Source organism: Pongo abelii, chromosome 10, assembly GCF_028885655.2.
Source record: "Pongo abelii isolate AG06213 chromosome 10, NHGRI_mPonAbe1-v2.0_pri, whole genome shotgun sequence".
In the NCBI taxonomy this organism is placed as follows: domain Eukaryota; kingdom Metazoa; phylum Chordata; class Mammalia; order Primates; family Hominidae; genus Pongo; species Pongo abelii.
Genome location: NC_071995.2, coordinates 51,432,436 through 51,445,526, shown reverse-complemented (window position 1 = coordinate 51,445,526; position 13,091 = coordinate 51,432,436).

Below are 13,091 nucleotides of genomic sequence, written 5' to 3'. Positions count from 1 at the left end.
TCATGTGGGCTAGGCATGGTGGCTCACGCCTCTAATCCAGCATTTTGGGAGGCCTAGGTGGGTAGATCACTTGAGGTCAGGAGCTCGAGATCAGCCTGACCAATATGGTGAAACCTCCTCTCTACTAAAAATACAAAAATTAGGTCCAGGCGCAGTGGTTCATGCCTGTAATCCCAGCACTTTGGGAGGCTGAGGTGGGCGGATCATGAGGTCAGGAGATCGAGACCATCCTGGCTAACACAGTGAAACCTCGTCTCCACTAAAAATACAAAAAAATTAGCCGGGCGTGGTGGCGGGTGCCCGTAGTCCCAGCTACTCGGGAGGCTGAGGAAGCAGAACGGCATGAACCTGGGAGGCGGAGCTTGCAGTGAGCCGAGATTGTGCCACTGCACTCCAGTCTGGGCAACAGAGCGAGACTTCCTCTCAAAAAAAAAAAAAAAAAATTAGCCAGGTATGGTGGCATACGCCTGTAATCCCAGATGCTCGGGAGGCTGAGGCAGGAGAATCTCTTGAACCTGGGAGGTGGAGGCTGCAGTGAGCCAAGATCTCAACACTGCACTCCAGCCCATCAGATCTCATGAGACTTATTCACTATCACAAGAATAGCACGGGAAAGACCAGCCCCCACAACAGGTGGGAATTCTGGGAGGTACTGAGATTTGAGTGAGAACACACACAGCTAAACCATATCAATGCTTTTGAGATTCATGTAGTTACATGTATTATTCCTTTCTATTGATGAATAGTATTTGACTATAGGCTGTGCTATAATTTTTTACCCATTCACCAGATTATCTACATTTAAGTGGTTTCCAGTTGGGGCCTATGAACATTTCTTTTTTTTTTTTTTTTGAGACGGAGTTTCACTCTTGTTGCCCAGGCTGGAGTGCGAAGGCACGATCTCGGCTCACCCCAACCTCCGCCTCCCAGGTACAAGCGATTTTCCTGCCTCAGCCTCCCGAGTACCTGGGACTACAGGCATGTACCACCACACCCGGCTAATTTTGTATCTTCAGTAGAGACAGGGTTTCTCCATGTTGATCAGGCTGGTCTCGAACTCCCGACCTCAGGTGATCCGCCCGCCTTGGCCTCCCAAAGTGCTGCGATTACAGGCATGAGCTATCGCGCCCAGCCGCTGCTGAGCATTTCTATACAGTTCTTTGTATAAATATATGTTTTTCTTTCACTTGCGTAAACACGTAGGAGTAGGATTTCTGGGTTATTTGGTTAGTGTAGGTGTAACTTTATAAGAAACTGCCAAACTGTTTTCCAATGGGAGTACATCATTTTGTATTCCACCAACAATGTATGAGAGTTCCTGTTGCTCCTTGTCCTCCCCAGCACTGTGTACTGTCTGTAATTTTTATTTGTTTATTTATAACCTGTTTATAAGTTTCCAAACTCTTTGTTTTAATTTAATTTTCTTTTTTATTTCTTTTCTTTTCTTTTTTTTTTTTTTTTTTTGAGACAGGATCTCGCTCTGTTGCCCAGGCTGGAGTGTGGTAGCATGATCACAGCTCATTACAGCCTCAACCTCCCAGGCTCAAGTGATCCTCCCACTTCAGCCTCCCAAGAACTCTTTTTTAAAATGTCTTTTTAGGCCGGGCGCGGTGGCTCACGCCTGTAATCCCAGCACTTTGGGAGGCCGAGGCGGGTGGATCACGAGGTCAGGAGATCGAGACCATCCTGGCTAACAAGGTGAAACCCAGTCTGTACTGAAAATACAAAAAAATTAGCCGGACGTGGTGGCGGGCGCCTGTAGTCCTAGCTACTCGGGAGGCTGAGGCAGAAGAATGGCGTGAACCCGGGAGGCAGAGCTTGCAGTGAGCCAAGATCGAGCCACTGCACTCCAGCCTGGGCAACAGAGCGAGACTCCATCTCAAAAAAAAAAAAAAAATGTCTTTTTTATATATAAAGACAGAAAACATAGGAAGAGGTCTCCCTATGTTGCCCAGGCTGGTCTCAAACCCATGGGCTCAAGTCATCTTCCCACCTCAGTCTCCCAAAGTGTTGGGATTACAGGTGAGAGCCACTGCACCCAGCCTGTATTATATATATATAATATATATTTTATATATTATATATGATATATATATATATATATTTTTTTTAGACGGAGTTTCTCTCTGTCACCCAGGCTGGAGAACAATGGCACTATCTCAGCTCACCGCACCTTCCGCCTCCCAGGTTCAAGCAATTTTCCTGCGTCAGCCCCCTGAGTAGCTGGGATTACAGGGATGCACCACCATGCCCAGCTAAATTTTTTTGTATTTTTAGTAGAGACAGGGTTTCACCATATCAGCCAGGCTGGTCTTGAACTTCTGACCTCGAATGATCCACCTGCCTAAGCCTTCCAAAGTGCTGGGATTACAGGCATGAGCCACCACATCCAGCCCGGGCATGGCTTTCTATAAGTACCTAGAGCATATTATCTAGCTACAGGTATGTACTTCTTCAGAGGTTAGTCAAAAATGAAATAATACTTGTCTTTGGTTGCTCTTGTAGACACAGCTATTCTATTGTCTCCTAAATGTGTATAGCTAATAACCTCAAATATAGTTCCTTTTGGTGTAACTATGTAAGCTATTAGAAATACTATCATGGACATAGATTAGCCACACCTGGTCTAATAATGAAACCTGATTTCCTTTCTGCCACAAGTAAAGGAATAGCCAGCAATATTCCTATGAATGACAATCAGCAATCAAAATGATTGGAGACTTTTTTTTTTAATTAAAAAATAATTTTGAGGCCAAGCATGTTGGCTCATGCCTGTAATCCCAGCACTTCGGGAGGCCAAGGCAGGCAGATCAGCTGAGGTCAGGAGTTCAAGACCGGCCTGGCCAACATGGTGAAAACCTATCTCTACTAAAAATACAAAAATTAGCGAAGCATGGTGGTGGGCACCTCTAATCCCAGCTACTCCAGAGGCTGAGGCAGGAGACTTGCTTGAACCCAGGAGGCGGAGGTTGCAGTGAACCGAGATAACGTCACCGGACTCCAGCCTGGGCAACAGAACGAGACTCCGTCTCAAAATAAAAAATAAAAATAATAATTATGAGCCTATCTGCCAGTCTTCCTCTGTTTCTTCCTTCCTTTCTCCCTGAAAAATTCAGTCTAAAAGTTATTAGGTGGGGAATACAGGAGTCCAATGAGATGAGGAGCAACAGTGGCCCATTTCAGGATGTTAGAGCCTGAGGAGGATGAAGAAGGTTCTGATTCTATGTGGGGGCAGCTTCAGTGGGAGAGGCTCTGTGGGTAGAGCTCAAGTAGAGTAAGGAAAGGCATCCATGACAGCGGGGAGGGGCAGGCATTTATAGCAACAGAGATTGTTTACATATTGGGGGGACTGATTATGTCAATAAATATATTGAGAATAAAGGAACCCAGATTTCTTGCTGCCAGACAAGGGTCTCAGCTGTAGAACAGGAAAAAATTAGAATTAACCCTGTAACATTAGGTTAGAATTGGAAATAACCAAAGTGAAATATATATGAATTATATATTATATATTTTTATATTAATTATATATTACCCCCAATTCTGTTCACTGAGAATCGTGACACCACAATAACATTGATTATATATATATATATACACACATATATTTCCACAAATTCTGTTCACTGAAGGAATCACAGTACCCCAGTAGCATTGATCACACCTGGTATTGGTTTCCAAATACCATTCTCCTTTTAAAAGAACCATTGCTCCTTGGAGAAAGGACTGATTCTAGGGCTGGGGAGGGAAAGTACAAGATGAACCTGAAATATCTGGTTGTGCCAGAAGGTATGGAAGTGCTCGAAGAATGATGGAGACATATCAAAGGCTTTAGGAGCCAGCTTGAAGGGACTCCCATTGGCCAAATCTGGAACAATTTGAACATCAAACTAAATCGTGACAGTAAAATATTAAAATCCATTGAATAAAATAGTAATCCATGAGTCACTCCAAAAGAAGTAAACAATAAATGAGAAGAAAAAAACTTTTCTGTCTAAAATGACAGTAAATATAGAAGGAATGATGGAATTAGAATACCTGCATATTACTTAGTAACCATCATAGTGATAACTAACCCAGCTGGGCATGGTGGCTCATGCCTGTAATCCCAGCACTTTGGGAAGCCAAAGCGGGCAGATCACCTGAGGTCAGGAGTTGGAGATCAGCCTGACCAACATGGGGAAACTCCGTCTCTACCAAAAATACAAAAAGTCAGCAGGGCGTGGTGGCACATGCCTGTAATCCCAGCTACTTGGGAGGCTGAGGCAGGAGAATCGCTTGAACCTGGGAGGCGGAGGTTGCGGTGAGGCAAGATTGCGCCATTGCACTCCAGCCTGGGCAACAAGAGTGAAACTCTGTCTCAAAAATAAATAAATAAATTAGTAAATAAGCCACAAAACATCAACAAATCCTAAACCTAGTGGGTGATTTGATGAGGAATATAGTATTTCCATAGTCTCAAAGTACTTTCTCATAAAATACTCAGTAATTACAAAGGGAAAAAGAATAATTTTATAGTGGAGACATGGCAAGCATTGCCATAATCCAGAAATCAATGTTAACATTACCGGAAATGAGACAAATCAAAGTTATGTGTAGCCTTAGAGTATGCAACTAGAACACCATTTTTGTTGTAATTCTTGACAAAAATGCATAACCTGAAACTAAACATGAAGAAATACTGGACACACCCAATTGTGGAACATTCTACAGACTAACTGGCCTGTAATCTTTAGAAGTGTCAAGGTCATAAAAGTCAAGGAAAGATCAGGACCTGTTCCATATTGAAGGAAGCTAAAGTGACATGACCAGTAAATTCAACATGTGATTCTGGGCTGGGTCTTTTTGCTCTGAAAGATATTTTGGAGACAACTGGAAAAACTTAAATGAGGTCCAAGGATTATATGGTAGTAATGTATCAAATATTAATTTTCTGATTCTGGTGGCTCTATTGTGGCTTTCTAAGAGGATGACCTACTTGGTAAGAATCATGCATAAAAATAGAGATGATAAGGCATCATGTCATCACCTTACCGGCAAATGGTTCAGGGGAAAAGAGTTACTTGGTACTATCCTTGCATCTTTTCTTTAAGTTTGACATGAATTAAAAATAAAAGAAAATATGAATGATTTGAAACATTTATAAAGCACTGAAACTAAGGTAATAGATACCTAGGCATCTGCCCCAAGATTAAAAGATATTAAAATTTTGGCCATATTTGCCTCAGATCAACTGCCTGTGCACATTTGCCCTCTCTTTCTGTTTGCTTCAAGAAATAAAACGCAGACCAGGCTCGGTGGCTCATGCCTACAATCCCAGCAATTTGGGAAGCCAAGGCGGGTGGATCACTTGAACCCAAGAGTTCAAGACCAGCCTGGGCAACATGGTGAAATGCCGTCTCTGCAAAACACACAAAAATTAGCTGGGTGTGGTGGCATGAGGCTGTAGTCTCATCTACTCAGGAGGCTGAGGTGGAAGGATGGCTTGAGCCTCGGAGGCAGAGGTTGCAGTGAGTCAAGATAATGCCACTGTACTCTAGCCTGGACAATAGAGCAAGACTCTGTCTCAAATAAACAAATAAATAAAATGCTACAGAAATGTCTGCTCTTATCACTTATATTCAGCATTATACTTGAGATTAGTTGGTGCAATAAGGAAAGAAAATGAAATTAAAAGTACAAGGCCAGGCATGGTAGCTCAAGCCTATAATCCCAACATTTTGGGAGGTTGAGGTGGGAGGATCACTTGAGCGCAGGAGTTTGAGACCAGCCTACACACCATAGCAAGACCCAATCTCTACCAAAGAAAAAAAAATTTGTTTTAATTAGTCAGGTATGGTGGTGTGTGCCTGTAGTCCCAGCTACTCGGCAGCTGAGGCAGGAGGATTGCTTGAACCCAGGAGGTCAAGGCTGCACTGAGCTGTGATTATGCCACTGCACCCTAGCCTGGGTGACAGAATGAGACCCTGTCTCAAAAACAAACAAAAAAACCCAGAAAAAGTATACATTTTAGGAAGAAATTAAACTGTTTTTTCACAGATAACATGATCATTTATGTAGAAAATCCTATGGAGTCCACAAAAAAAAAAAAACACTAGAATTAATAAGTGAGTTTAGCAAGGTTGCAAGATACAAGAGCAACATACAACAATCAATTATAAGCTAGGCATGGTGGTGCATACGTGTGGTCTCAGCTACCCAAGAGGCTGAGGCAGGAAGAGCCCAGGAGGTCAAGGCTATGATTGCACCACTGCGCTCCAGCCTGCGTGGCAGAATGAGATCCTGTCTCCAAAAACAACAACAAAATCAATTATATTTTTATATACTAGCAAAAACAATCAGAAATTGAAGTTTTATAAAACAATATTTAAATAACATCAAAAGTATGAAGTACATAGGGGTGAATTTGACAAGCGATATACAAAACCTGTACACAGAAAACTAAAGAGAGAAATTAAAGGCCTTAAATACATGGAGAGACATACCACGTTAATGGATCAGAAGACTCAATAATGTTAACAGTTGTGTCTCCCCAAATTGTTTTTGTTTTTTGTTTTGTTTTTCTTTTGAGACTCTGTTGCCCAGGCTGGAGTGCTGTGGCACAATCATGGCTTACTGCAGCCTCGACCTCCCAGGATCAAGCAATCCTCCCACCTCAACCCCCCAAGTAGCTGGACCTACAAGCATGTGTCACCATGCCTGGCAATTTTTTCTATTTTTTTCTAGGGATGGGGTCTCACTACATTGCCTAGAATGGATTTCTCCCCAAATTGATGTGTAAATTTAACACAATCCCAGTCAATGAGCCAAAATCCAGACAGGCTATTTTCTTTTTTTAGAATATGACAAGGCTGAAAAAAAAAAAGAAAAAGAATATGACAAGGCTGGGCACAGTGACTCACACCTGTTATACCAGCACTTTGGGAGGCTGAGGCTGAGGCGGGAGGATGGCTTAAGCCCTGGGGTTCAAGTCCAGCCTGGGCAACATAGCAAGACCTTATCTCTAAGAAAAAAAGAAAAGAAAATGACAAGCTGATTATAAAATGTACATGGAAATGCAAAGAACCCAGGATAACCAGAACTTCAGCTTTGAAAAAGAACAAAATAGGCCGGGCGCAGTGGCTTATGCCTGTAATCCCAGCACTCTGGGAGGCCAAAGCGAGTGGATCACCTGAGGTCAGGAGTTCGAGACCAGCCTGGCCAATAGGGTGAAACCCCGTCTCTACTAAAAATACAAAAATTAGCCAGGCATGGTGACAGGTGCCTGTAATCCCAGCTACTCGGGAGGCTGAGGCAGGAGAATCGCTCGAACCTGGGAGGCAATGGTTGCAGTGACCTGAGATTGTGCCACTGCACTCTAGCTTGGGCAACAAGAGTGAAACTCCATCTGGAAAAAAAGAAAAAAGGAAAAGAACAAAGTTGGAGGACTGACTACCCGATTTGAAGACATGTAAAGTTACATAAGTCGAGGCAGTGTGGTATTGAAGTAAACATAGGTAAATAGACCAATGGAAAAAAATAGAGCCAAAAAGAGATTTACATAAAGTATGGTGGCTCATGCTGATAATCCCAGCACTTTGGGAGGCTGAGGCAGGAGGATCGCTTGAGGCCAGGAGTTTGAGACCAGCCTGGGCAACATAGTGAGAGCTCATTACTACAAAAATAATTTTTATTTTATTTATTTATTTATTTATTTTGAGACAGAGTTTTCACTCTGTCACTCAGGCTGTAGTGCAGTAGAGCGATCTCAGCTCACTGCAACCTCTGCCTCCCAGGTTCAAGTGATTCTCCTGCCTCAGCCTCCTGAGTATCTGGGATTACAGGCGCCTGCCACCACGCCCAGGTAATTGTTTTTATTTTTAGTACAGACAGGGTTTCTCCGTGTTGGCCAGGCTGGTCTCAAACTCCTGACCTCAGGTGATCCACCCGCTTCAGCCTCTAAAAGTGCTGGATTTACAGGCATGAGCCACTGTGCCCGGCCAGGAAAAATTTCTTTTTAAATAAGCTGGGTGTGGTGGGATGTACCTGTAGTCCCAGCCATTCGGGAGGCTGAGGCAGGAAGATCATCTATTGGGGATGCTGAGGCAGGAGGATCATTAAGCCCAGAGTGCAAAGCTGCAGTGAGCTATGGTGGTGCCACTACACTACATCCTGGGTGACAGAGCAAGACTCTGTCTCAAAAAAAAACAAACAAACTTACATATGTATGATCAATTGAATTTCAGCAAAGGTGCCACAGTAATTCAAATAGGGGAAAAGATAAACTTCAACAAATGGTTCTGGAGCAATATGCAAAATAAAGCCACCTTGCTGTTCATCTCTCAATATACAAAAATTGTCTCAAAATGTCAACATGAATTATACACATAAATGTAAGAGCTGTAAAACTGCTAGAAGAAACTATAGAAAATTTTAGTAACCTTGGGTTTGGCAAAGATTTCTTAAATATTACCGAAAAAGCACAAAGACAGTCTCTCTGTCTCTCTCTCTATATATATATAGATAGCTAGATAGATATAGATATAGATATAGATATAGATATAGATATATACTCCTTACCTCAAGCAATCCTCCCACCTTGGCCTCCAGAGTGCTGGGATTACAGGTGTGAGCCACCGTGTCAATATATCTTATGTTACATAAGGGAATAAGAGGAAGACGAAGATATTTGCTTGATACATGTAATGGTTAATATTAGGTGTCAACTTGACTGGATTGAGGGATGTCTAGATGCCTGGTGAAGTACTGTTCCTGGATATACACAACATGTTGGTGTTGTCAAAGGAGATTGACATTTGAGTCAGTGGACTGGGAGAGAAAGACCCACCCTCAGTGTGGGTGGACACCATCCAACCGGCTGCCAGTGCAGCTAGAACAAAGCAGGCAGAAGAAGGGGGGATAAGGTTGCTTGCTGAGTCTTTTTTTTTTTTTTTTTTTTTTTTGAGAAAGAGTCTTGCTCTGTTGCCCAGGCTGGAGTGCAGTGGTGCAGTCTCTGCTCACTGCAACCTCCACCTCCTGGGTTCAACTGATTCTCCTGCCTCAGCCTCCGCAGTAGCTGAGACTACAGGTGCATGCCACCACACCCGGCTAATTTTTGTATGTTTTTAGTAGAGACAGGGTTTCACCATCTTGGCTAGGGTGGTCTCGGCCTCCTGACCTCAAATGATCCACCCACCTCAGCCTCCCAAAGTGCTGGGATTATAGGCATGAGCCACCATGCCCGGCCTCTTGCTGAGTCTTCTGGCTGTCTCTCTCTTCCTATATTGGACACTTGCTTCCTCTCCTCCTGCCCTTGGACGTCAGACTCCAGGTTATTTGGCCTTTGGACTCTGGGACTTGCACCAGCGGCCTCCTGGGGGCTCTCGGGCCTTTGGCCTCAGACTGAGGGCTGCACTGTTGGCTTCCCTAGTTTTGAGGCTTTCAGACTTGGACTGAGCCACACTACTGGCTTCTCTTTCCCCAGCTGGCAGATGGCCCATTGTGGGACTTTGCCTTGTAATCATGTGAGCCAATTCTCCCTAACAAACTTTTTTTTTTTTTTTTTTTTTTTTTTTGAGGCAGAGTCTAGCTCTGTTGCCCAGGCTGGAGTGCAGTGGCACGATCTCGGCTCACTGCAACCTCCGCCTCCCAGATCTCGGCTCACTGCAACCTCCACCTCCCAGGTTCAAGCAACTCTCCTGCCTCAGCCTCCCAAGTAGCTGGGATTACAGGCGCCTGCCACCACACCTGTCTAATTTTTTGTATTTTTAGTAGAGACGGGGTTTCACCATGTTGTCCAGGCTGGTTTCAAACTCCTGACCTCAAGTGATCTGCCTGCTTTGGCCCCCCAAAGTGCTGGGATTACAGGTGTGAGCCACCGTGCCCAGCCAATAAGCTTCTTTTATATATACATATGGCTTATTGGTTCTATCCCTCTGGAGAACTCTGACTAATATAATACATATACATATATATATAGAGAGAGAGAGAGAGATGTGTGTGTGTGTTTGTGTGTGTGTGTGTATACATACACAAGCATATTTATAACAAAATAAAGAGGAATACACATAACATTATTACAGTCCTCATTTCTGTAACTGGTTACATGGTTGTAGCTGTTATTGATAAATACCTTCTTCAACTACCCATTCCTTTTGACTTCAGAAAGCACTTCAGCTGGTCATGTTTCTTTACCTGGTAGAGTGACCCAAACCTTCATACCTGAATGGTCTGGACCATTAGTAGTCCTTCCTGGATTGGGTTGTCGTAGTTTGCCATTGACCTTAATTACAAGGCATGGTAATGCTAAGAGATACTTTGAGAGATCTCCTGTATTCTAGATATACTATTCCTTAACTTCAATGTTCAGTAACAGTCCAATTTCCCCTTGGTAGTTGGGATCAATCACCCCAACCAGCACAGTGATTCCCTTCTTTGGCTGTTGATTCAGAGGCATGAGGAGTTCATGTGGCAGGTGTCCTGTGAACAGGTAGCAGTCTTAACTTCTATTTCAGTAGAATCATTGTTGTATCTCCTACCAAAAGCATTCTTTCCTTTGGAAATAAGACCTCTAGGCCAGCAAACCATAAGGTTGCAGGAATTGGAAGCAAAATTTTGCTAGGGTGGCCAGGTTTGGTGGCTTACGCCTATATTCCCAGCACTTTGAGAGGCTGAGACTGGTAGATCACCTGAGGTCAGGAGTTCAAGATTAGCCTGGCCAACATGGTGAAACCCCGTCTCTACTGAAAATACAAAAATTAGTCAGGTGTGGTGTCGTCCACCTGTAATCCCAGCTCTTCAGGAGACTGAGACAGGAGAATTACTTGAACCCAGGAGGCAGAGGTTTCAGTGAGCCGAGATCATGCCACTGCACTCTAGCCTGGGCAACAGAGCAAGACTGTCAAAAAAAAAAAAATTTTTTTTTTTTTTGCTAGGGGGTTACTAGGGGTAACAGTGAGTGGTGTCACTCCCATTTCTACCCCTTGACTCCTGGACCTGTGAATCTTGTCTATGGAGAAAATAACATCATATATTGGACACTGATTCAACTCATATCTCCTTCTGGAGAACCTTGCCCCAGCTCTTAATTATATATTACCACCTAGCTGGAGCTGTAACTGAGTTTCCAAAAAGTCATTCCACCATTCTATCAAACCAGCTGTTGCAGGACGGTGGGGAATATGGTAAAACTAGTGAATTCCATGAGCACAGATCCATTGGTGTGCTTATTTTGCTGTGAGGTGAGTTCCTCGATCAAAAGCAATGCTGTGTGAAATACCAGGATGGTGGATAAGGCATTCATTCTATAAGTCTACTGATGGTAGTTTTGGCAGAAGCATTGCATTCAGGGAAGGCAAATCTGTATCTATAGTGTCTGTTCCAGTAAAAACAAACGCTACTCCTTCCATGATGGAAGCTGTCCAATGTAATCAATCTGCCTCCAGGGAGCTGGCTTATCACCCTAGGAAATTGGCCATAGTGGGGACTTAGTGTTGGTCTCTGCTGCTGGCAGATTGGGCACTCAGCAGTAGTGGTAGCCAGGTTGTCCCTGGTGAGTGGAAGTCTATGTTAAAGAGCCCATGCATAAGTTCCATTCCTGCCACCATGGCCATTTTGTTTATTAGCCCATTGGACAATGACAGGGGTGGCTGGGAAAGAGGGCTGACTGGAATCCATAAAATGGGTCACCATATCCACTTAACTTTTTTTTCTTTTTTTTTTTTATTATACTTTAAGTTCTAGGGTACATGTGCACAACGTGCATGTTTGATACATAGGTATACATGTGCCATGTTGGTTTGCTGCACTGATCAACTCGTCATTTACATTAGGTATTTCTCCTAATGCTATCCCTCCCCCAGCCCCCCACCTCCCGACAGGCCCTGGTGTGTGATGTTCCCCGCCCTGTGTCCAAGTGTTCTCATTGTTCAATTCCCACCTATGAGTGAGAACATGCGGTGTTTGGTCCTCTGCCTTTGTGATAGCTTGCTGAGAATGATGGTTTCCAGCTTCATCCATGTCCCTGCAAAGGACATGAACTCATCCTTTTATATGGCTGCATAGTATTCCATGGTGTATATGTGTCACATTTCTTAATCCAGTCTATCATTGATGGACATTTGGTTCCAAGTCCTTGCTACTGTGAATAGTGCTGCAACAAACATACGTGTGCATGTGTCTTTATAGCAGCATGATTTATAATCCTCTGGGTATATACCCAGTAATGAGACTGCTGGGTCAAATGGTATTTCTAGTTCTAGATCCTTGAGGAATCACCACGCTGTCTTCCACAATGGTTGAACTAGTTTACATTCCCACCAACAGTGTAAAAGCGTTCCTATTTCTCCACATCCTCTCCAGCATCTGTTGTTTCCTGACTTTTTAATGATCTCCATTCTAACTGGCGTGAGATGGTATCTCATTGTGGTTTCAATTTGCATTTCTCTGATGACCAGTGATGATGAGCATTTTTTCATGTGTCTGTTGGCTGCATAAATGTCTTCTTTTGAGACGTGTCTGTTCATATCCTTTGCCCACTTTTTGATGGGGTTGTTTTTTTCTTGTAAATTTGCTTGAGTTCTTTGTAGATTCTGGATATTAGCCCTTTGTCAGATAGGTAGATTGCAAAAATTTTCTCCCATTCTGTAGGTTGCCTGTTCACTCTGATGGTAGTTTCGTCTGCTGTGCAGAAGCTCTTTAGTTTAATTAGATCCCATTTGTCTATTTTGGCTTTTGTTGCCATTCCTTTTGGTGTTTCATTCATGAAGTCCTTGCCCATGCCTATGTCCTGAATGGTATTGCCTAGGTTTTCTTCTAGGGTTTTTATGGTCTCAGGTCCAACATTCAAGTCTTCAATCCATCTTGAATTAATCCTTGTATAAGGTGTAAGGAAGGGATCCAGTTTCAGCTTTCTACATATGGCTAGCCAATCTTCCCAGCACCATTCATTAAATAAGGAATCCTTTCCCCATTTCTTGTTTTTGTCAGGTTTGTCAAAGATCAGATGATTGTAGATGTGTGGTGTTCTGAGGCCTCTGTTCTGCTCCACTGGTAGTTCTACTTTTAGTTCTTTGGGTAATCTCCATACTGTTTTCTATAAAGATTGTACTGAA